This window comes from Hemitrygon akajei, unplaced genomic scaffold (genome assembly GCF_048418815.1).
Source record: "Hemitrygon akajei unplaced genomic scaffold, sHemAka1.3 Scf000040, whole genome shotgun sequence".
NCBI classification, from domain to species: Eukaryota; Metazoa; Chordata; class Chondrichthyes; order Myliobatiformes; family Dasyatidae; genus Hemitrygon; species Hemitrygon akajei.
In genome coordinates, this window is record NW_027331926.1 from 545183 (window position 1) to 569963 (window position 24781).

Genomic DNA, 24781 nt, shown 5'->3' on the forward strand with positions numbered 1-24781 from the left:
GAACCCATCACTAATGCCTTCCCCTTCGTTTCCGTACCCATCAGAACTACATGGCCGGACTTTGTGCCAGATACCACGGCTACTGATGCTTCCCCAAGGAAGGCAGGTCCCTCCCCCGCCCCCCAAAATAACAATATTCAATCAGGAGTACTTATTGTCAGGAGGTTCCACAACAGGGGTACTCTCTAGTACCTTACACTTCCCTTTCCCTCTCCTGAATGTTATCCCGGTGTGACCACCTCCCTATAAATCCTTTCTTTGGCCTCCTCGCTCTCACCGACCATACGAAGTTCATCGAGCAGCAGCTCGACACACCGGTCCAGATATGGCCGCCCGGGAGGATGGGAGACTCCAGGGCCTCCCACATCTGACACCGAGCACAGACAACCGGCCTCAGACTCATACATCCGTTCCGCAACAATCACCGGCAAGCCTACCTCACCGTTGCAGACTGTCAGATTGTAGGATATTGCCGCCATCACTGAATCGTGCTGAATGTTGGTCGCATTTCGGGTATGAATGTCGAAGGCTACATGGTGTTTTGGAGGAATTGGAAGGTCTTTAGATGTGATGGCGTGGCTCTGCAGGTAAAGAATAGCATCAGCCCAGTAAAAAGATGTGACATAGGATCGTAAGCTGTGGAATCATTGTGGGTTGTGTTAAGAAACTGACAGGGTAAAAGGTTCCTCATTGGAGCTATATCCAGGCCTCCCGACAGAGCTGGAATACAGACCACAGATTTCAACGGGAAAAATGTGGTCGATGTCATGATAACCATGGTCTGTTCTACACGGATCTCGATTAAGTTGGTTTGTTTTTACAGTCTGCCCTTAAGCTGACTTGTGGATCGGCTGTACTGGACTGGGTGTTAAGAAATGAATTGGAAACGATTAGGGAGCTTAATGTTATCGAACCTTTAGGCAGCGGTGTTCACAATATTGTTAAGTTCACAAATATATAATGGCGAAATTTAAAGTCCTACGCAGCAGTATTTTATTTGGGTAAGAGAAATTACAGTAATACAGTCATTCTGTCGTGGGCACAGAACTGGAGAGTATAACATCGGTAGCAGAGCGAAGGGCGCTGAGTAGGCTACGGTCAATCATGGAAAACCCTGAACATTCTCTGCATAGCACCATCCAGAGACAGAGAAGCAGTTTCAGCGACAGGTTGAAATCGATGCAATGCTCCTCAGACAGGATGAAGAGATCACTACTCCCCAATGCCATCGGCTTTACAATTCAACCGCCAGGAGTAGGATGTGTTAAGTGCCGGGGTTAGGACTGAGCTTAAGTTACCATTCAATGTATTTAAATAGTTAGGTATTGTATGTAATTAGCTCTGCTACAATAAGTGTATGGGAGATTGGAAAAAAATGTTGAATTTCCCCATGGGGATGAATAAAGTATCTATCTATCTATCTAAAGCTTAATTTTTTCTGCGGCTTGTTTTGAATATACAAGGACACCGAAGCAGACAGACAGAGTCAAGACGGATTCGGTTAATGGAAGAGACCAGTGAGGAGAAGAGAGGAATGTTTGAAGCAGAAGAAACCTAGTGACAAAGAGATCTTTGCTTGGACTCTGTTTCCAAGTAGACCGTGAAGGTCAGTTTCTGAGGGTATGATCATCGAATTCTCCACCAGCGACTTAATTGCCCCCCCTCACTAAATTCACCTGTTGCATCCACTTATTCTGGTTCCTCTTCCGTCTCCTCTGTGCTGTTCACTTACTCGTCTTCTCCCCCCTGGTGAACCGCCTTCCTCGTTTTCGTCCACATACAAGTGTCCTCAGGTTCCCACTCCTCCGTTCCCTTACCTCGTCCACCTTTCACCGCACAGCGTCTTACGTAACCCCACTCGCCCCTACATTGCTCATCACTGATTTTCAAATTCCCCTTGTCAGAAGGTAATCTACCCCATCATCCACTCAGCCGGCCCTTGGTCCTTTCTTATCCAGAAAAACAACGTCTCCAAGGTATGAGTTATTCATTCTCCTCTTTCGAACATTACAGCACCAGAACAGTCCCGTTGTCCCACAGTCGTTCTGAACCAGTTACATTAGAAATATAATCGCTAACTGATCTCCCATGCTTGCATCGTCAGCATATCCTTCCACTTTCCTCACAGGGACATGTCTGTCCCAGCTTCTCTTTAAGATCACTCCTCCTTGTGCATCTACCAACACAGTATGAAGTGCCTCCCATGCACCCACTACTCTCTGTGTAAAGGTCTTGATCTTTAGAGTTTATTGGAAATTACCGCCCCCGAAGATCCTCCGTCAATTTGTGTATGTCTCAAAGTAAATGTTTTTTTTTTCTGTCGTATGCAAGATTATTAGTCATCTCATTTGTATACATCCCGGTCACTTATGTACATCACAAACCCCGGAACAACTCACTGTCAAGCATTACCTAAGGACTTTTATTTCTCTGTTGTGATTAAAATGTGATTCCTGAGTTACAACATTGAAATCTCTGCATTGCCGACTGCCACCTTGTGGTGGCATACGAATCTACTTTTATACATATATATATATTTGCAGAGTGAATCAAACAGCAGAGGGGTCATAGTCGTAGACTTACCTGTCGACAAGTTATTCCCGTATTTCTCTATCGTTTCCAAGCAACAGACAGCAAACCGTAGTAATACATTAGCAAAGTTTCTATTTCATCACCACATTTTCAACCACTCTGCACTTTTACCAAGCTCCCTCAAAATCCAGAACTGCATCACGTTTTTTGGCGCCGACGAGCATATTTATGGGTCATCCCATTTTTTTTCCAAGTTAAACGCCAGAACATCCCAACACTTCTCACATGCAGAATGGCTACGCTCCCCAAATAAGCTCTGTCCAGGCTATTTGAATCCATGCTATTCCATGCAGGTCGGCCTTGTGTATCAGCAACAGGTCTGTCTGAAAACAGACGATTCACAATGGTCCGGCATTGCCTGGCAAAATGCTTCCCGGTCCCAGCGACCCTTCAATTTACAGTGACCAATTAACCTACCAGACGGGATTGGATATTTTGCGGCGGTATGGGGGGAGCGTCAACGACGATTAATGCTGTCCTGACAACACCGAGTGAACTTTGCCATGAGACTTAAGAGCGATTTAATCGTCTCTTGCTGCACCCTGAACCTGGCCTGGACCACGGCGTAAAGGACCGTGTTGGTGCAGCAGCTCAGCAGTTGCAGCATGTAGCCCAGCTCCCGCAGAAACTCCTTGCGAATCAATAAACAATAACCCATTAATCATATAACTATATAGCAATTACAGCCCGGAAACAGACCATCTAGGCCCTTCCAGTCGGTGTCGAACGTTTACTCTCACCTAGTTCCACCGACCTGCACTCAGCCCATAACCCTCCATTCCGTTCCTGTCCATACACCTATCCAATTTTACTTTAAATGACAATATCATACGTGCCTCGACAACTTCTACTGGAAGCTCGTTCCACACAGCTACCAATCTCTGAGTAAAGAAGTTCCCACTCGTGTTACCCCTATACTTTTGCCCCTTAACTGTCAACTCATGTCCTCTTGTTTGCATATCCCCTACTCTCAATGGAAAAAATCTTATAAAGGTCAAATCTATCTACCCACTCATAATTTTAGATACCTCTATCAAGCCCCCCTCAACCTTCTACGCTCCAAAGTATAAAGACCTAACTTGATCCAACTTTCTCTGTAACTTAGGGGTTGAAACCCAGGTAACATTCTGGTAAATCGCCGCTGTACTCTCCCTCTCTCTCTCTCTCTCTCTCTGTCTCTCTCTCTCTCTCTCTCTCTCTCTCTCTCTCTCTCTCTCTCTCTCTCTCTCTCTCTCTCTCTCTCTCTCTCTCTCCCTCTCTCTCTCTCTCTCTCTCTCTCTCTCTCTCTCTCTCTCTCTCTCTCTCTCTCTCTCTCTCTCTCTCTCTCTCTCTCTCTCTCTCTCTCTCTCTCTCTCTATCCTATAATAATCTTTCCTATAATAACCTGGCAGACGAAATGGGATATTTTGCGGCGGCATGGGAGAAGTGTCACCGAGGATTAATGCGGTCTTGACAACGCAGAGTGAACTTTGGCATGAAATTTAAGAGCGATTTCGCCGTTTCGTTCAGCTGCTCCCTGAACCTGGCCTGGACCACGGCGTAAAGGGCCGTGTTGGTGCAGCAGCTTAACAGTTGTAGCATGTAGCCCAGCTCCCGCAGAGAATCCGGGGGTATCCCGTAAATGTAATAATGTATGCTATCCCATAAGGAATACACCGTCAGCAGCGCCCACAGCAGGATGAAATTCCCCGACATCACCAGCAGTAACAGGAGGGATTGCCTGCGGTTATTCATCTCCGGGTCGGCGTGCGTCTCACCATCGCGCGAACCATGGAGTCTCCTCCTGGCTCGGCTGGCCACAAAGACGTGTCTGATGGTTAAACTGTTGAGCAGGAGAATCAGGGCAAATGGGAATATTGGGGTGAGGAGGGAATGAATCAGTAGAAACGTTGTTTCCAGAGATGGGGAAAATAAAACGGGAGCTCTCCAACAGATCGTGGACGTAACTCCCGGCGAATATGTCCCAATGAGCAAAAAGTACCAGAATATGTTCTTTACGCAGCTCTGCAGAGTCAATGATCCCAGAACCAGAGCCGACACTCTACCAGTGCAGTATTTTCGTTTCCAGTTCTGAAAACAAATGGCGACAAACCGATCAAATGTGAAAGCGACGGTGAACCAGACAGAACAGTCCGTGGCAGCGTAGAGTATGCAGGCGTGAATATTACACACGGGAACACGCAAAGACCAGAAGAAAACCTCTGTTTGCATGTAATTCACCGGAATCTTGCTCAATACCAGATCGAAGAAAACGACGAGCTGATCCGCTGCTACCATGGCAACCAGGTATCTTGTGACTCCTTTGGAGAGTCCGCACTTTCCCCGCAACAGGATGACGATTGTCACCACGTTCACTGTGCAGAGGGAGATAAAGACCATTAACACACATTTGGATCGAAACATTCTGAAATTACAATGAGGGGAATCTCATTGAAATCTATTGAATATTGAAAGGCCGAGATATCGTGGAGGTGGTGAGGTAGACTCTGTATGGAGGGAGTCTGCACCTGAAGACGAGATGTCACAAAGGAAAGACATCCCTTTGCAACAGAGAAGGGTAGAAGATTGTTTACGCAGGGGCTGGTGAATGTGTAGAATTTATCCGCTAGAGACAGCCATGGGGTCCGTTTCATTGGTACCTTTTGAGTGATAGGCTCTTGATTCGTCGAGGCATCAATTGATACGGGGAGTGGGCATCAGAATGTGGTTGACAGGGGTAATGAATCAGCTGTAATGAAATGGCGGAGAGGGCACGTTGCACTAATGGCCGAATTCAGATAAAGCCTTCTGCTGCTAAGCAGTGATATCAATCGCTGGCTGGAATGTATCCTGATCCTTGGCACCGGAAGAAACAGCCGCAAAGGGGATGTTTTAAGAGAATAATTTACCAAGTATCACGGTGGCAGAAGTTCCACTCCCCTCAACTGCAAACACATGAGAACATGAGAACATAAGATTATTAGCAATTGGAGCAGCAATAGTCCATTTGTTCGGTATTCCATGCTCCGGCAATGAAGATGATCATGGTTGACCTGACCACGGACTCATCGCCGCCTAGCTGCCTTTTTTTTACAACACTGAATCTTTCCACTATGCAAAAAAGATGTGCCAGGCTGTTTGAAATATATCAGTTGAGGTAGCCTCCACTGCTTGCTTGAGCATAACATTCCACAGATTCCCCACCCGCTGGGAGAAGCAGTTCCACGTATCACGGTCCTAAATTTATTCGCCAGAATCTTCAGGGTTTTTCCTCTGGTTCTAGTCGCTCCTACCGGTGGAAAAAATTTCCTTCTCCATCTTATCTCGGGCTTTCATAATTTAAATGTTTCTATATGAGCTCCTCTCATTCTTCTGAATTCCAGCGAGTACAGTCCCAGGCGACTCAATTTCTCGTCATAGCCGAACCACCTCATCGCTGGAATCAACTGGCCAACCTCCTACAAAGTCAGTTTATCCATCCGCAAGTCAAGGGACCAAACAATGCACAGTACCCTGGACGCCGCCTCAGCAGTATCTTGTGTAATTGCAGCATGACCTCCCTGTTCGAAAATTCTATCCATTTGACAACGAAGTCGAACATGCCATTTGTCCTCTGGATAGCCTGCTGCACCTGCAAACCAACCTTCTTGTGATGCAACCGAAGTCCCTCCGCACAGCAGCACTCTACAGTTGTTCATCACTTTTTTTTCCTGTGTTATTCCCAAGAGGATGACCTCGAATTTTCCAACGGTACTCTACCTACGGTGCGCTAGTCCATTCGCTTAAATTATTTATATCCATCTGCATGCTCCAAGCTTCACAGGCACTATTCGCCTCTGTGATAGATCATGGCAGTGATGCCGATCACGTGACCTCATTCTCTATAACAGGTGAGACTATATACTTATCTATTTATTTCAGCTATGTGGCCCTCTCCACCAAACTACTACAAAGCCGATTAATCCTGCCCTGACCCAACTGGACTCATCACTATGAGGGCCATAAAGCCCAGAAGTTCTGTTCACTTCTGTACAGGAAGGGCGTGTAAGCTTAACAGGAAGTGCAGATGAAATGTACCAGAGTGCTGACCGGAGTGCAGAGCATTCCCTGTGAGGAGAGGTTGTGCGTGCTCAGTGTTGCTTCTCCTGGAGTTAATGGGTACGAAAGGACACCTGCTGGAAGAATTTGAAAAGCAAAGATGCAGAGATGACATTTGCCTGACAGAATATTTACTGGGATCCCGAAATCTTGAACGCTGGGAAGGTATTTTCCTCAATGCATGGGCACATAGATACATAAAAAATATCCTGAGCCACAATGGAGGTCATTTGTTCCACAATGCTCTTCCAATCATGTCCTTCCCTTAGAAATAAGCTAGGGTTAGGCATAGCCCTGCATTTTTTAAGTTCCATGTAGCTATCCAGGAGCTTCTTAAAAGTACCTATAGTGTCCGCCTCCAACACCGTCGCCGGCATCCTATTTCACGCACTCACCACTCTCTGCGTACAAAACTTACTCTTGACGTCTCCTCTGTAACTACTTCCACGCACGTGAAGACTGTGAACTTTTGTGCTGGCCATGTCCGCTCTGAGGGAAAAAAGCCTCTGACGATCCACATGATCAATTCCTCTCGTCATCTTGCACACCACTATCATAACACCTCTCGTACACCTGTCACTCTAAGGAGTATAGGCCAAGTTCACTCAACCTATTGTCACAAGGCATGTTCAGTAATCCAGGCCACATCTTTGTAAATATCCTCTGCACCTTTTCTACGGTTTCCACATCCTCCCTGAAGTGAGGCAAACTGAACTGAGCACAGTACTGCGAATGTGGTCTCATAAGGGTCCTATATAGCTGCAACATTTCCTCTCGGATGTGAAACTCAACACCACGTTTGATGAAAGTCAATGCAACGTATGCCTAATTAACCATATTGTCAACCGGCGTGGTGGCTTCGTGTGTCCTATACACACGGTCACCATGATCCCAAGATCATCAACCTCCATTCAGAATATGACCTGTCCGCAAAAACACTTCCCCTTCTGTGGACAAGCCAGTTCTGAATTCATAACGCAATGTCCCCTTGGATCCCATGGCGCCTTACTTTCTGAAGCCTTATATCAGGCACCTTATCAAATGTATTCAACCGATGTTTGCTGCAGAAATGCCGTGTAATCATACAACAACTACCGCACGGAAACAGGCCATTTCGGCCCTTCTAGTCTGTGCCGAACGCTTACTCACACCTAGTCCAACTGGCCAGCACTCAGCCCATAACCCTCCATTCCTTTCCTGTCCATATACCTACTCAATTTTACTTTAAATGACAATACCGAAACTGCCTCTACCACTTCTACTGGAAGCTCGTTCCACACAGCTACCACTCTCTGAGTAAAGAAATCCCCCCTCGTGTTACCCTTAAACTTTTGCCCCTTGACTCTCAACTCATGTGCTCTTGTTTGAATATCCCCTACTCTCAATGGAAAAAAAAGCCTGCCCACGTCAACTCTACCTATCCCCCTCATGATTTTAAATGCCTCTATCAAGACCCCTCCTCAAACTTCTACGCTCCAAAGAATAAAAACCTAACTTGTTCAACCTTTCCCTGTAACTTAAGTGCTGAAACCCAGGTAAAATTCTACTAAATCTTCTCTGTACTCTCTCTATTTTGTTGACATCTTTCCTATACCTCGTTGATCAGAACTGTACACAACACTCCAAATTCTGCCTTACCAATGCCTTGTACAATTTTAACATTTCATCCCAACTCCTATACTCAATGTTCTGATTTATAAAGGCCAGCATTACAAAACCTTTCTTCACCACCCTATCCAAATGATATTCCACCTTCAAGGAACAATGCTCCATTATTCCCAGATCATTCTGTTATTCTGCATTCTTTAATGCCCTACCATTTACCATGCATGTACTATTTGGATTATTCCTAACAAAAGGTAACACCTCACACTTATCAGCATTAAACTCCATCTACAATCATTCAGCCCACTCTTCTAACTGGCCTAAATATCTTATCAAGCTTTGAAAACCTACTTCATTATCCACAACGCCACCTACCTTAGTATCATCTGCACACTTACTAATCCGATATACCACCCCATCATCCAGATCATTAATGTATATGACAAACAACATTGGACCCAGTACAGATCACTGAGGCACACCACTAGTCCTGCCTCCAATCTCACAAACAGTTACCCACCACTGCGCTCTGGCATCTCCCATACAGCCACGTTGAACCGATTTTACCAGTTCAATATTAATACATAACGATTGATCCTTCCGTGCGGAACCTTGTCAAAGGCCTTACTGAAGTCCATACAGACAGCATACAACATCCACCGCTTTACCCTCGTCAACCTTTCTCGTAACCTCTTCAAAAAATTTAAAAAGATTTCTCAAACATGACCTTCCACGCAGAAATCCAGGCTGATTATTCTTAATCACACCCTGTTTTTTCAGATCATTATATATATATATAGAGAGAGAAAGAGAGAGAGAGAGAGAGAGAGAGAGAGAGAGAGAGAGAGAGAGAGAGAGAGAGAGAGAGAGAGAGAGAGAGAGAGAGAGAGAGAGAGAGAGAGAGAGAGAACTATTGTCCGTTTCCAATATTTCAATTAGTTTCTACATAGAAGAATACAGAATACAATAAGCACTCCATGACAGGTTTAGTCTTTAAAGAATGCGACAGATTGGGTATTAAGTGTTTTGTGAACTGTTTGTTGGAGGAAGCCACTTTTTTTTCATTTAAGCAATTGTCAGGTAAATATAGCTTACACAAAACTCACTATTTTAGATAGTTACAATTCAGAGAATTTTTAAGATCTCAATTACGTATATTTCCTATAAGCTCAGAAGAGAACCTACTAGATGTAATTTTTTAGTTTTGAAAACTTTTCATAATGGTTTTACATAATATTGACGGTACGTTACTGGAGACGAGGAATGTTCCTTTTGACAAAATTAAAAATCTCTGGGAACAAGATTTACTGATATCGATATCTGAGAAAACATGGAATGATTTTTTTAAACTGGTTAATACTTCATCGTTATGTGCTCGTCATTCCGTCATGCAGTTTAAGGTAGTACAGAGAGCTCATATGACTATGGATAAGCGATGTCGTTTTTCGTCGGATATATCTCCTCACTATGACAGATGTCATAATGGAGCAGCTTCATTAATTCTATGATTTAGACTTATCCGAATCATGAAAAATATTGGCTGACATATTTTTCAAACGTTAAACTAGAGGAAGAGACGATACACTTACTAGGAACAGTTACAATGGCGAGTACAGGGTAGTAAACCAGTTGGAAAGTCTTCAGAACATATATGATTCGATAATCCAGTTGCAGCGTTTCATAATGTTTAACAAGAATTTGATACGCCCAGAAAACAGTCTTCGCAATTCCTGCAGCATTGCGCGATTCATTCCCCGGATAACGATCCATTGCTGGTAACATCCAGGTTGCTGTTCCCGATCCAGCCTCTGTCCACTCTCTGTCTGGAGCCCGCTGGTCTCTGATAGCGGATAGTTGCAGCTCTCACTAAACCTGTCGTTGTAAGGGATACATATTAATAGAACAGGTAACAAGCAGCCACACCTCCGCGGTGACGTCAACAATCCCGATGGACACTGCCTTAATTAGGTTCTATGGAATGACAGCTGCATTTAACCGTTTGTTTGCAGACCGTCAGTGAAGCGATACAAAAACTGATTGGAAGTATATCTCATAACCCCGGCAGTCGGCTCTCCACGGATGCGTGTCTTGTCTGTAAATTGGCACAAATATGAGAAAATTATTGACACACAGCTAGAAACTGATAGACAACCATTCTGGAAAGGAAGGTACACGTAGTAAATAGAAAATATAATTTGCAACAATGATGATATAAACAGATTCAATATATAAGTAACTAGATCGTTCTTAAAAGTTATAGTTGGATAGGTAGATTGTCAATGCTACCGAGTTAGATAATTTTGCAATCATAATTTTCAGATAAAGAGTTTTGTTAGGATAACACGGATACCAGGCAGGATAGTTGAATGCTCCTCTTGAGAGATCTGGGAAGGAATAGAGAACTCCAGTAACCCTGACGACGACAGCTGCGAGAGCTGCGTTCAGCTGCAGCATCTGACAACCCGCGTTAAGGAGGTGGAACTGGAACTGGACGAACTACAGGTCTTCGGGAGGCTGAAGTGGTGATGGACAAGACATATAGAGAGACAGTTACACCCAGGGCGCAGGGCACAGGAGACTGTGTGGCATTCATGAAGGAGAAACGGCAGAATGGGGCAGGGCAAAGTTCCCCTGTGGCCATCTCCCTCAACATTTTGGACAACGTCGCGAAGTTTGAGGGGCGGGAGAAGAACCAAACAGTATTCAGTCACAGTCGTCGGGTCTCAGGCTCTTAGTTTGTCTTTGTGACTCATAAGAGAAGTGGGCGTTGAGCGGATTCTCTGTGTGTTTCGTTGGGGGGTGTCGGTAGCGTGAAAGTCACGATCTGATGATAGGATATTCAATAGCGGTGCGGGCAGGTGGTTCTCTTGGCGAAAACGTCAGGGATATCTCGGATCGATTCCTCTTAACTGGGTGTGTGAGCAGCTTGAAATCTGGCCCATGGAGTTAGCAATGACATGGGGACGATGAGTGACGAAGTACTTCTAGCCAGTTCCAGGAGTTAAGAGCGAAGTTAAAAGGCAGGGCCTCCTGGATTTGGTGCCCGTGCTACGTACTTCTGAGGCCGGAAGCAAGTTGACTACGAAAATTAATAGTTGGCTAAAGAGTTGCTTTTATATCCCATTTCTCTGGAAATGGATGCTAACATTGCATTTGGCTTCCCCACTGTTCTGCAAATTTTCCTGTAGTGACTTTTCCCAAAAGGCTCTGCACCTCTGCATCTTTCAATGATCTTATCCCCATTGTTAAAATAGCCCAGGCCTATACAGAGAGTAAACAGTTTATTATCTGGCGAAGGGGTTCTTTTTATGTAACAGCCCTCTGAAAATGGATTGGAACATGCATTTGTCTCCCTCAGCACTGACTCAATCTGCAGATTTTCCTGTGGGTCTCCAACTCTGAATTTTCAACTCCCAGAAGTTTGGAATTTTCACAAACTTGGAAGGGCACAACATTAAACACCACCAGGTCAGTCAGAATGTTCTGAGCGAATGAGAAATGAGCGTGATTGGCTATGTACAGACATGAGTTTTCACCAGCTGTTGTGAAACAGAAAAGACGCAACAACTTAGTATAAATACGAGAGTCAGACTGGAACAAATTATATGACTACCGAACAATAATTACAGATGGGACAATCCATAAAAACCGTCCGGATGTAGTAACAGAGGATAGACAAAGAGCAACAACTTATTCAATAGATAAAGCCATTGCAATAACACACAACATACAGAAATCAATGCTTGAAAAAGGCTACAATATTCGATACCTTCAGAGTCTGGTCCGGCTCAAGATTGACTCGGCCCAAGAACCCCCTCATAAAAAGTGACTATACCAAATCCTGAACCACAGATCTTTTTAGAACAAAAAAAAACTTAGAGAAATGTATGGAAGAAATGTAGCAAATGTTCAGGGTATATTTGGGTGGATTTCTGCATAGTTACGTTCCAATAAGGCAGGGAAGTTACAGCAGGGTGCAGGAACCGTGGTATGCAAAGGCTGTAATAAATCCAATCAAGAAAAAAAAGAAAAGCTTACAAAATGTTCAGAGAGCGCGGCAATGATAGAGATCTAGAAGATAACAAGACTAACAGAGAGAAGCTTAAGAAGAAAATTAGGAGAACCAGAAGGGGTTATGAGAAGGCCTTGGCGGGATGGATGAAGGAAATCCCGAAGGCATTCTACAAGTATGTGAAGAGGATAAGACGTGAAAGAATAGGACCTATCACATGTGACAGTGGGAAAGTGTGTATGGAGCCGGGGGAAATACCAGAGGTACCTAATTAATTATTTATTTCAGTATTCACTATGGAAAAGGATCTTGGTGATTGTAGTGATGATTTTCAGCAAGCTGAAAGGGTTGAGCATGTAGATATTATGAAAGAGGATGTGCTGGAGCTTTCTGAACGGACGTTTTGAATATGTCGCCGGAACCCGATGAGACGTTGCCCAGGTATCGGCGGGAGTCGAGGGAGCAGATTGCTGAGCCTCTAGCGATGATCCTTGCATCATCAATTGGGAAGGGAGAGGTTTGCGGAGGATTGGCGGGTCGTGGATGCTGTTAATTTATTCATGAAAAAGAGTAGAGATAGTCCAGGAAATTATAGACCAGTGAGCCTTGCTTCCGTGGATGGTAAGTTGATGGAAACGATCTTGAGAGGCAGGATTCATGAACATTTGGAGAGCTATAATATGATCAGGAATAGTCAGCCTTACGAGCCTGAGTGATTGTTTTGAGCAAGTGACAAAACACATTGATGAAGGAAGAGCAGTAGATGTAGCACATATGGATTTCAGCTAGGCATTTAATAAGGTATTCCATGCGCGGCTTATTGAGAACGTAAGGAAACATAGGATCCAAGGGGACATTGCTTTGCGAATGAAGAACAGGCTTGCACACACAAAGTAAAGAGTGGTTGTAGACGGGTCATATTCTGAATGTAGGTCCATCCCCAGTGGTGTGCCTCAGTAATCTGTTCTGGGACCCTTACTCTTCGTGGTTTTTATACATATTCCAGATGGGGAAATGGCTCGATGGGTTAGTCAATTTGCTGATGACACAATGGTTGGAGCTGTTGTGGATAGTTTGGAGGGATGTCAAACTGGGCAAAGAAGTGGTATATGGAGTTTAAACCAGATAAGTATGAAATGGTTCTGTTTGGTAGGTCAAATAAGATAGCAGAGTATTGTATGAATGGTAAGACTCTTGGCAGTGTCAAGATTATGAGGAATCCTGCGGTCCGAGTCCATAGGACGCTCAAAGCGGCTTGCGCAGAGTGACTCTGTGGTTAAGAAGACATACAGTCATTTTTCCTTTATCAATCGTGGGATTGTGTTTAAGAGGCGAGAGGTAAAGTTACAGCTATATAGGACCCTTGTCAGACCCCACTTGGAGTACAGTGCTCAGATCTGGTCGCCTAACTGCAGGAAGGATGTGGAAACAATAGAAAGGGTGCAGAGTAGATTTCCAAGTATGTTGCCTGGATTGGGGAGCATGCTTTACGAGTGTAGGCCTTTTCTCCTTGGAGCGGCGGAGAATGAGTGGTGACCTTATAGAGCTGTATAAGATGAAGCGAGGCATTGATCATATGGATAGTCAGAGGCTTTATCCCAGGGTTGAAATGGCTATCACGAGAGAACAGTGTTTTAAGCTTCTGGAAGGAGGTGCAAAGGCGATGACAGATGATGTTTTCCACACAGTATTGGTGAGTGCGTGAAATGAGCTGCCGGTGACGGTGGTGAAGGCGGATACGACAGGGTCTTTTAGGTGACTCCTGGATAGGCACATGGAGCTTAAAAATAGAGGCCTATCAGTAACACTAGGTAATTTATAAATGAGTAGAAACTCGGCACAGCTATTGTGGTCCGAAGTTCTTGTAATGTGTTGTAGATTTTTTATGTTTCTGTAATTACTAACTAATCTTTTCTGCTTGTCAGCTGAGCATATCTTTCCATTTTCCTCAGAGTCACATGCCTGTCTCGAATTCTGTTAAATGCCACTTACCCCTGTACGTCGACGACCACACCAGCAATTGCATCCAATGTACCCACTACTCTCTGTGTAAACGTCTTGCCCTTTAGATTGCATTTATAACTACGGCATGATAAATGCCCGGCACTTTAAGTATGTTTGTAAATAAATGTGTTTTGTGTCATCTGCAAGATTATTAATCACCCTATTTGCAGACATGCTGGTCAGTTTTATATATGACCAACCCCTGATGTACTCACTGTCGGACATGAACTATGGACTGTTCTTTATGCGTTGTGATGATAATGCGATTACTGGGTTACAACATAAAATCTCTGCATCAGAATCTCCCACCTGCTGGCGGCATACAAATCTACGATTGTATTTTTGCAGATGAGTGACTCAAACAGCAGAGTTACTGAATTACCTGTGCACGGGCAGGTGTTTTGACTGTTATATACCCCCAGGGTTCATTCTTTCAGTGGACTGTCACTTCAAAAAGGCCGAGAGAATTAAGATTGACGTTGAGATACTGCTGGATTTCTGCTGACTCAAAAAATTGCTATATTGCTATGGTGAGACAGGTGGTGTTATTTGTTAGACAATGAATGCTTACATTTTTTCTGTGCCTTGTTTCCTCATATACAAGGACATACAGACACACAGTCAGAGTCAAGATGAATTCGTTCAACGTTCTTATTTTTTTTATCTTTGCAGATGAGTGAATCAAACAGCAAAGTTCTCTGGTGAGCGGAAATTCTTTGTGAATACTACGTGTGTGTTGATACTTTCTCTGGGTGTGGTAGTTCACTGAAGAAAGGCACCCCTGTGGCAAATCACTGTTGGAGTTATTTCGTAGGGTTTGGAACTGGATAAATGGCTATCATGCTGTGTGTGACTGGGGAATCCTTGTGGAATCTACTGGTGCGTCGACCCTTACCTGGGTGGTGGTTTCCTTGAAGAGAGTCCTCCTTGTGATAATCTGATGTTAGTGATGTTCAGCGTGGGGATTCAGAAGATAACGAGAAGATCGATGATACCTGCTTATTTGGATGTCAAATGCCTCTCTATCACTTCAAATTCTGTGCATTTGAACTGAACAGAAGTTTCTTACATACCATCGTAAGACTGTACCTCTTGCCACCTGAGCTTGAATAAGTTTGGGATTTTTATTTTACACAACTGTATATGGATAATACTGCTAACACTTGGTTTACCTAGTTTGTTACTATATTACATAGGTACTAATAAAATAGTGATTGTTAACAGCAAAACCAGACTCCAGGTGTGTTCTATTACTGCTGAAACTGTTACAGTGTTGCGTACACGTTAGGGGTACTCTGCCCAGTGTTGCCGGGACGTAACATGACCAAGTTGAACATTCTCCTGATATCTCAGCATAAACTGTCTTTTGTTCTCTCCATTGTCTCTATATTCCTAAAAATATTTCCTAATCTCTTATTTCTCTTTCGTTCAAGACCGACCTGTCATATTAGAATGACAATGATGTCACTTCTGCGGCCACATTCCCAACTGGACTGTCACCATGATCCCTCAACATCGACAACTCCATCACGTTTGTATCGACTGCAAGATTATTTACGAGTTAACCCATTTTCATCCAGGTCAAACGCCAGGACATTTTCAATAATTGTCACATGCAAAATGGCTGCCCTGCACCACTGTCATCTGTACTCAATTTGAAGCAATGCTATCTAATTTATCTTGGTCTCCTGTCACAGCCCACCTGAAGGAGTCCTTCACAATAGTCTTACTTCCAGTCCAATCCCAACGGTCGGCCCTTGGCTAGCGCCGTGCCTCACAGTCCGAGCGAACAACCCAATGGGAAAATTTACAATGACCAATTGTTTACAATGACAAATAGGTTTTCGTCTATGGGAGGAGATGTGTCTATCTTGACGCAAGCAGTATTGTGAACAAAAAGGATGAGGTTAGAGCGTGCATCAATACTTGGAGATATGGTGTGATGGTCATTGCAGAGACTTGGATGACTCAGAGATAAGAATGGTTTCTTCAAGGGCCGGGTTTTAGATATTTCAGAAAGGACAGGGAGGGAAGCAAAAGAGGTGTGGACGTGGCCCTGTTGACTGGAGATAGTGTCACGTCCGTAGAAAAGTGGAAGTCCTGGAGAGTTTGTCTACGGATTCTCTGTGGGATGAGGTTAGGAACAGGAAGGGGTCAATAAGTTTACTCGGTGTTTTCTTCTTTTTATAAGCCGCCCAGTAGTAACAGGGATATCGAGGAGCAGATAGTGAAACCGATCCCGGAAATTTGTAATATTAGCAGAGTTGTCGTTATGGGAGATTTTAATTTCCCAAATATCGATTGGCATCTCCCTAGAGCAAGGTCTTTAGATCGGGGGGGAGTATGTTATGTGTGTTCAGGAATGTTTCTTGACTCAATATGCAGATAATTCTACAGGAAGAGAGGCTGTACTTGATTTGGTATTTGAAATCAACTTCGTCATGTGTCAGATCTCTCTGTGGAAGAGCATTTTGGAGATAGTGATCATAATTCTATTTCCTTTATAATAGCATTGGGGAGAGAAAGGAACAGACGTTAGAAAAGCGTTTAATTGGAGTAAGGGCAATTCTGAGGTTATCAGGCAGGATATTGAAAGCTTAAATTGGGAACAGATGATTTCAGGGAAAAGTCAGGAAAATGTGGCAAATATTCAGAAAATATTTTTGTGGAGTTCTGCAAAGGTACGTTCCAATGAGACAGGGAAGGGCTGGTAGGGTGCAGGAACCGACGTGTACAAAGGCTGTAATAAATCTAGTCAAGCGGAAACGAAAGGTTTACGAAAGGTTTATAGAGCTAGGTAATATTAGAAGTCTAGAAGATTATAAGGCTAAAAGGAAGGACATTAAGTTGGAAATTAGGAGATCCAATTGGGTCATGAGAAGGCCTTGACGAACAGGAAAACGGAAAACCTCAAGGCATTCTACAAGTATGTGAAGAGCAAGGGGATAAAATCTGAAAGAATGAGACCCATCAGATGTGACAGTCGGAAAGTGTGTACGGAACCGGAGGAAACGGCAGAAGTACTTAATGAATACTTTACTACAGCATTCACTATGGAAAAGGATCTTGGTGATTGTAGCGATGACTTGCAGCAGACTGAGAAGATTGAACATGTGGATATTAAGAAAGAGGATGTGCTGGAGCTTTAAGAAAGCATCAAATTGGATAAGTCGACGGGACCTGACGACATCTACGCCAAGCTTCTGTGGAAGGCGGCGGAGGAGATTGCTGAGCCTCTGGCGATGACCTTTGGATCATCATTGCTGACGGGAGAGGCTACTTAGGATTGGTGGGCGGCGGATGTTGTTCCTTTATTCAGGAAACGGAGTAGAGATGGCTCAGAAATAATAGACCCGTGATTCTTACCTCAGTATTTGGCAAATTGATGGAGAAGATCCTGAGAGGCAGGATTTATGAACATTTGGAGAGATATAATATGATTAGGAGTAGTTAGTATGGCCTTGAAAAGTGTGGGTCGTGCCATACGAGCCTTATTGATTTTTTGAGGATGTGACTAAATACATCGATGAAGGAAGACCTGTAGATGTAGTACATATGGAGTGCAGCAAGGCATTTAATAAGGAACCCCATGCAAGGTTTATTGAGAAAGTTAAGAGGCATGGGATCCAATGGGGCATTGCTTGGTGCATCCGCAATAGGCTTGCCTAAAGAAGGCGAAGGGTGGTTGCAGACGGTTCATGTTCTGCATGGAGGAGGTCACCAGTGGAGTGCCTCATGGACCCTTACTCTTCGTGACTTTTATCAATGATCTGGTTGAGGATGTGGAGGGATGGCTTAGTAAGTTTGCTGATGACACAAAGGTTGGAGGTGTTGTGGATAGTGTGGAGGGCTGTCAGAGTTTACAGCGGGACATTGAAAGGATGCAAGACTGGGCTGAAAAGAGGCAGATGGATTTCAACCCAGATAAGTGTGATGTGGGTCATTGTAGTTCGTCAAATATGATGGCAGAATGTAGTATTAATGGTAGGACTCTTGGTAGTGTGGAGAATCAAAGGGATCTTGGGATTCGTGTCCAAAGGACACTCAATGCTGCTGCGCGGGTTGACTCTGTGTTTAAGAAGGCGTACGATGAATTGGCCTTCATCAATTCATGGAATTGAATTTAGGAGCCGAGAGGTAATGTTGGAGCTATGTAGCCCTGGTCAGACCCAACTTGGCGCATGGTGCTTATTTCTGGTCTCCTCACTACAGGAAGGATGTCGAAACCATAGAAAGGGTGCAGAGGAGATTTACAAGTATGCCGCCTGAATTGGGGAGCATACCCTATGAGAATAGGTAGAGTGAACTCGGCCTTTTCTCCTTGCAGCGAAGGAGGATGAGAGGTGACCTGATAGAGGTGTACAAGATGATGAGAGGCATTGATCGTGTGGATTGTTATAGGCTTTTTCCCAAGGCTGAAAAGGTTCTACAAGTGCACTCATGTTTAAGGTGCAGCGGAGTAGGTACTGAGGAATTGTCATGGGTAATTATTTAAATGGGGATAGAATTTAAAATTCCGAGATGGAAAGGGACTTGGGAGTCCTCGTGTAGGATACACTTAAGGTTAAGCTCCGGGTTGAGTCGGTGGTGAAGAAGGCGAATGCTATGTTGGTATTCATTTCCGAGGTTGAGTAAAGGAGCAGGCATGTGAGGTTGAGACTCTCTAAGGCACTGGTAAGACCTCACCTGGAGTACTGTGTGCATCTTTAGACTCTTTATTTAGGAAAGGATGTGCTGACGTTGGAGAGGTTTCAGAGAAGATTCACTAAAATGATGGCGGGAATGAGAGGGTTAACATATGAGGAACATTTGACCGCTCATGGAATGTACTGCTTAGAGATTAGAAAAAAAAAACAGCTCCTAAGCCACGTTTTAAACTATATACTCTTCTTCGCTCTGTTCCCAGCACGCGGCACGTCTAGGAATGCTAAGATCACAACCCTTGTGATCTTGTCCTTTGTCTGAGATCTTACTTCCCCGAACCGCCTGTGCAGTATATCGTCACTCATCTTCCCCATGTCATTGGTACCTACGTAGATCACAATTTCTAGCTGTTCCGGCTCCCAGTTAAGAATGCTGAGGCCTCGAACCGAGTTATCCCTGACATTGTCACCGACTGAACCCCCGTCCACAAAAGTTACTAACGAATATCCTATCAGTACAGCCTGCCTTCCTCCCTCACCACCCCGAATCATTCCACCCACCGCCCACTTCTCCTCTGAGTTACAGAGGTAAACCTTGAGCCTGAGAGCCGATCACTGTGACTGGACACTGTTAGGTCATTACCCCGCCCTCAAATCCCACGACGCTATTCATAATGTTGAAGGAGATGGCCACCGGGTCTCTGACCTGACTGTTTCTCCTCTCTGACTGTCACACAGTCTCCTGTGCCTTGCACCCTGGCTGTATCTCCCTCTCTATATATACTGTCCAACACCAGTTCAGACTTTCGAATACCTGTCAGTTCGCCCATTTCCAGCTTCACCACCTTAACTCGGATTGTCAGAAGCTGCAGCTGAACACAGCCCTCGCAGCTGTAATCGTCAGGGTTACTGGAGTTCTCCATGCCTTCCCAGCTCCCGCAATAGGAGCATTCAGCTATCCTGCCTGGTAGCTCTGCTATCCTATCTGAACAGATACAACGAAGGGAAGTGGAAAGATCTTAACCAAGTGGTTTACTTTTCCTTGCCTCCTTTGACTGAAACCTCCCTAGGCTGAAACATCGGCGAGAAGAAGCATGAAGTTCGCATGTTTAATGGGTCATCATGACGTGAGATATTGCGTTTGCCGCTGCCTTCCTCTTGCTGATCAACCGCAAACGCCGCCTGGTCTCTGTTCAAAGATGTTTTTCACTCTAAGGACCTCCTGTCACTTTTAATATACATGCTGACTGAAGTCCTCTCCTCCCAATTCATCCGACATCCTGAATGGCCGCTGGTCAAATCTTTTTTCTGAAAATTATTCTTGCGAAATTAACTGACTCGATATTATTTTCCATCTACCAATGCAACTATAGGCCGGCTGGTGGCACAGTGATATCAGCGCCGGGCTCCAGAACCCAGGTTCCCGAGTTCGAATACAATCGATCCGCTCCCGGGAACGTGGGGGACGACTCACAAAAAAAATGCAATAGTCATTTAATATCTTTGCGATAATTATTTTAATCTATTTCTATCTTTATAACTGCTTATTTGATTTTATTTTATTTGCTGCTTGTACCTTCCTTTCCAGATCAGTTGTGGTCAGTGTCTTTTCGTTTTACCCCATCTCTGGAGACAACATTTAGACTGATTCATTTCCTCGTCACACCAATATTCCCCTTTGTTTTTATTCTCCTGTTAAACAGCTTAACCATCAGCCACGTCTTAGTGGCCAGCCGAGCACGGAAGAGACTCCGTGGTTCGCGCGAAGGCGAGACACCCGCCGACCCGGTGATGAAGAACCGCAGGCAATCCCTCCTGTTACTGCTGGTGATGTCGGGGAATTTCATCCTGCTGTGGGCGCAGCTGACGGTGTGTTCCATATGGGAGAGCAGATATTATGACATTAATTTGACGCCGCCGAGTGCTATGCGGGAGCTGGGCCACATGCTGCAACTGCTGAGCTGCTGCACCAATACGGTCCTTTACGCCGTGGTCCAGGCCAGGTTCAGGGTTCAGCTGAAGGAGACGGTGAAATCGCCTTTTTCCCTCATGGCAAAGTCCATTCGGCGTTGTCAGGAGAGCATTAATCTTCAGTGACCTTTGTCAAATACCGCCCAAATTCTCCGGTTTTTTTTACTGTCTTGTGCTGTTCGATTGGGGCTCTGAACGGCCGTGGCTATCTCCTGCCCCTCTCCACTTGATGCTCCTACCCGATCACCGAGGTGTCCCAATTCTATTTTCTACAGTGCTCCATCCAGTTTACTTTCTTCACCTGTTCCCTGTAATGCTCCATGATTTCCACCAAGTGGGTGATTCTACCGATAGTTGTCATCGCAATCGCAAGACGACGTTGTGCCGTGCTGGTTCCGTGTGGCCCGAATCCTGCCAGTATATCTCCATCTCTTTCCTCCGACGAGAGCCCATTGGTTCCAAGAGGCCCACCCATTAACCATTTCAGGCAGGTCGCTTGCCAAATACAGACCAAGATCTTCACCGGCAACTTTGATCTTTGCAGATCTGTCTGGCTCCTCGAGAAAAACTCATTACCTCGCAGTCCTAAAAGAAGTCATTCAAACGTCGCTCGTTCTTTCCAAGCAGTAATTGACATCGCACTGCGTTATGGGAAATTTAAAAACTCTTGGACCTTTTTTTTAGTTGCGGACCCATCTGTCGAATTGGATTGATTACACTGGGTATGTGGGGACCGTGATTGCTGAGCAAATGGCACCGGATGTATCTTTATTTATTGAGATTCGGCACGAAATTTGAGATGCTGTCAGAAGTATGGCCCCAGCGCAAACACCATCAATTTGTATGGATTAATCGGAGCTTTTTTTATCCTGCTGACTCAGGAATAGCGCCTTGCTCTGGGGTATTTCTCCTGAGATACTGATTGGAACGTAACCTCTCCGAAAAGTCGACCAAGATCTTTGTTCGGTCCCCTGGAACCATAGAACCTAGAACCATAGAACATTGCAGCACAGAAACAGGCATTTTGGACTTTCTTGGCTGTGCCGAACCATTTTGCTGCCTAGTCCCATTGACCTGCGCCTGGAACACATCCCTCAATACATCTCTAATCCATGTACCTGTCCAAGATTTTCTTAAATGTTAGAAGTGAGCATGCATTTACCACTTCATCTGGCAGATCATTCCACACTCCTACCACTCTCTATGAGAGGAACCCCCCCCCCCCAATATTCCCTTTAAACGTTTCCACTTCACTCTTAACCCATGTCCTCAGTTTTCTTTTCTCCACTAGCCTCAGTGGAAAAAGCCTGCTTGCATTCACTCTATCTTTTCTCATCATAACTTTATATACTTCTATCAAATCTCCCCTCATTCTTCTACGCTCCGGGGAATAAAGTCCTCACCTATTCAACCTTTCTCTGTAACTCAGTTTCTCAAATACCGGCACATCCTTGTAAACCTTCTCTGCACTCTTTCAAACTTATTAATATCCCTCCTGTAATTAGGTGACCAGGACTGCACACAATACTCCAAATGTGGCCTCAACAATGTCTTCTACAACCTCACCATAACAGTCCATCTCTCATACTAAATACTTTGATTCATCAACCCAATGACTCAAAAGCTTTATTTACGTCCTTATCTACATATGACGCCACTTTTAGGGGATGATGTATCTGCACACCCAGATTCCTCTGTTCTACTGCACTCCTCAGTGTCCTACCATTTACCTTGTATATCCTACCTTGGTTTGTTCTTCCAAAGTGCAATACCACACACTTGTCTGCATTACACTCCATCTTCCGTTTGTCAGCCCATTTTTTTCCAGCTGGTCCAAATCCCTGTGCAAACTTTGAAACATTTCTTCGCTGTTCACTACACCTCCAATCTTTGTATCATCGGCAAATTTGCTGATCCAATTTACCACATTATCATCCAGATCATTGATATAGATGACAAATTAAAATGGACCCAGCACTGATCCCTGTTCACTCGTCACAGACCTCCACTCAGAGAAACAATCCCCATCAATTGATATCTTGGACATAATCTGATACAACCCGGACCCTGGCACCTGGGAGGCAAACTACCATCCGAGCTTCTCTCCTACGTCCACAGAAACGTGTGCCTGACCCCCTAACTATAGAGACCCCTATTTCTACTGCCTTGACCTTCTTTTCCCTACTGTTCTGAGCCACAGGGCGCGATTCCCTGCCAGAAGCACGGCCAAATTCGCTTGCCCCAGGTAGGCTGTACCCCAACAGTACTCAAAAGGAGCACCTATTGTCAAGAGGTACGCAATAGGGGTACACTGTCTTACCTTTCTCTTTCCCTTCCCTCTCCTGACTGTGACCCACCTGCCTGTCTCCCGTCACCCCGGTGTGACCATCTGCCTGCAACTCCATTCTATCGCCTCCTCGCTCTCCGTGACCATACGAAGGTCATCCAGCTGCAGCTCCACACACCGTGTCCAGATATGGCAGTCCGAGAGGCTGGAAGTCTCCAGGACCTCGCACATCTGACACCGAGCACAGAAAACCTGTCTCACACACATACTTGCTTTCCGTAATTAACACAGGAAAACCTACCTCACCGTTGCAGACTGTCAGATTGTAGGATGTTGCGGTCATCACTGAATCGTAGCTGATGTTTGGTCGCATATCGGAACTGAATGTCCAGGGCTACCCGCTGTATCGGAGTAATCGAAGGTCTTTAGAAAGTATGGCTTGGCTCTGCAGGGAAGGAATGGCATCAGCTCAGTAAAATGATGGGGCATAGGATCGTAAGCTGTGGAATCATTGTGGGTTGTGTTAAGAAACTGACAGGGTAAAAGGATCCTCATTGGATGTATATGCAGCCCTCCCGGCAGTAGCTGGAATACAGACCACAGATTTCAACAGGAAAAATGTCAGTATAAGGGTCGATGTTACAGATATGGGTTTGTTCTACATGCAGCTCGACTGGTTTGACTTATTTTTCAGTTTGTCCTTAAGCCGTCTTCTGAATCAGCTATACTGGATTGGGTGCGGAGAAATGAAGTGGAAATTATTAGGGAGCTTAAGGTAAATGAAACTTATAGAAGCAGTCATCGCAATATAGTTGAGTTCAATATCAAATATGATCGGGAAAGTTATAACAACAATCATATATATATATGTCGGCCCTCCTAATCCGTACCGAACTCTTAATCTCACCTGGCCCCACCTACCCGCACTCAGCCCATAACCCTCCACTCCTTTCCTGTCCATATACCTATGCAATTTTACCTTAAATGACACAACTGAACTGGCCTCTTCTACTTCTACAGGAAGCTCATTCCACACAGCTATCACTCTCTGAGTAAAGAAATAGCCCCTTCGGGTTTCCCTTAAACTTTTGCCCCCTAACTCTCAAATCATGTCTTCTCGTTTGAATCTCCCCTACTCTCAATGGAAAGAGCCTATTCATGTCAACACTATCTATCCCTCTCAAAATTTTAAATACCTCGATCAAATCCCCCCTCAACCTTCTACGCTCCAATGAATAGAGACCTAACTTGTTCAACCTTTCTCTGTAACTTAAGTGCTGAAACTCAGTTAACATCCTAGTAAATCTTCTCTGCACTCTCTCTAATTTATTGATATCTTTCCTATAATTCGGTGACCAGAACTGTAAACAATATTCCAAATTTGGACTTACCAATGCCTTGTACAATTTTAACATTACATCCCAACTTCTGTACTCAATGCTCTGATTTATAAAGGCCAGCGTTCCAAAAGCATTCTTCACCACCCTATCTACATGAGACTCCACCTTCAGGGAACTATGCCCTGTTATTCCTAGATCTCTCTGTTCCACTGTATTCCTCAATGCCCTACCATTTACCCTGTATGTTCTA